The sequence below is a fragment of the Mandrillus leucophaeus genome, unplaced genomic scaffold, assembly GCF_000951045.1.
Source record: "Mandrillus leucophaeus isolate KB7577 unplaced genomic scaffold, Mleu.le_1.0 Scaffold1244, whole genome shotgun sequence".
Classification (NCBI taxonomy): domain Eukaryota; kingdom Metazoa; phylum Chordata; class Mammalia; order Primates; family Cercopithecidae; genus Mandrillus; species Mandrillus leucophaeus.
This window is the reverse complement of record NW_012100810.1, coordinates 129,842-131,208: the sequence shown is the minus strand read 5'-3', so window position 1 is coordinate 131,208 and position 1,367 is coordinate 129,842. Positions and strand designations below refer to the sequence as shown.

Here is a 1,367-nt window from a genome sequence, read left to right as displayed (position 1 = left end):
TGAGCTTCAGAGTTAGAAATGAGCTCCAGAGTAGCTCATCCAAGTCTCAGAGTGTGAGAAGAGTAGAATGGGAAAAGACTATTGTAATGTAGTATACAAAAGACTATTCTTTCTCCAGGATACTATTATACAGCAAAGATGATACAAGTGAGTAGCTATACCATATAAAAGGAAAGAACACTGGACAGGGAATCAGATCTCATTTATTGGCTTAGTCATGCCCATGACTAGCTAAAAACAATCACCACTCCTCCGGATCTCAGTTTTTTCTTCTATAAACTAAGGAAGTACGATCATTAGACATTTTACCTTCCAATGCTAGCATTCTAAAATCCTGTGCCTTGAAAACAAGGTAAAGTCAAGGGTAAGACTGCTGCATATTGTGTTGTAACCTTTGATTACTGTAAAGGAAGAATCTGGGGATCTACAATATCTCTTGACATATTAATATTTTCCTGCTCAAGCTTCATAATATCTTCCTTATATTTACCACAAGAACTGATACAGTGGCTTTCTGCATAAGGTAGAAGACAGAATGGAGAGAAGAAAAGAAAATGAGCTTCAGAGTTAGAAGGATCTGAGTTTAAATTCTAATTCCCCAAATATAAGTCAGGAAGTTATTTCCCTTCTCTGAGTCAGTCATCAAAAGGACAATACTTTCCTTGTATGGATTAAATAAGATGACATATATGAAGTTTACCCACTACATTTAAAAAGTGACATTAGGACATATTTCTTCTATTTTCAACCTACCTCATAATGCAAAATCCTTTGTTATTTGAACTGTAACACTACTCCACAGACATCTTTTATAAAAGGTATCTGTAAAGGTTCAGTCTTTGTTCATTCAGTGTGGTATCTATCAATAAAAGAGAGGTAAGACAGAAGATTATATTAAATCGTTAAAGTAATATTTTTAATTTTCAACTACTATATTTCATATACCATCTCAAATCTTAATTTTCTGAGTGCTTGCAAAGCTACAGTAATACATTTTTGCTCATTAGGATAAAAATTTTAATATGAATATTTTGTAAGACTCTAATATTTAATATGCTAACATATTTTTTAGTCTACAACATACCATTCTGAAGGAAAAGTTACTGGGGCACCAGTATTGAAAGTCTGGGCTAAGAAATCCAGTCTTGGCATTTTATGTTTTAAAGCTAACAATCTCAAGAAACGCAGTCAATTTTAAGATAGCTAATGATTCCAGATACATCACCAATGTCATCTGAGAATCACATGGGGGAACCACAAACCATCTTTTTTTTTTTTTTTTTGAAACAGGGTCTGGCTCTGTCACCCAGGCCAGAGCGTGATTCTCCTATCTCAGCTTCCTGAGTAGCTGGGAGTACAGGTGCATG

General features: G+C 34.5%; 1 long non-coding RNA gene across 1 annotated transcript in view; it reads right to left on the bottom strand.

Moving 5' to 3' along the window:
- LOC105533339 overlaps positions 1–1,367 on the bottom strand; it is a 31,871-nt gene that overhangs the window by 12,336 nt on the left and 18,168 nt on the right. The window contains exon 2 of the long non-coding RNA XR_001005105.1: positions 754–859. This is a non-coding gene — a long non-coding RNA (uncharacterized LOC105533339). The remainder of the gene's footprint in view (positions 1–753; positions 860–1,367) is intronic.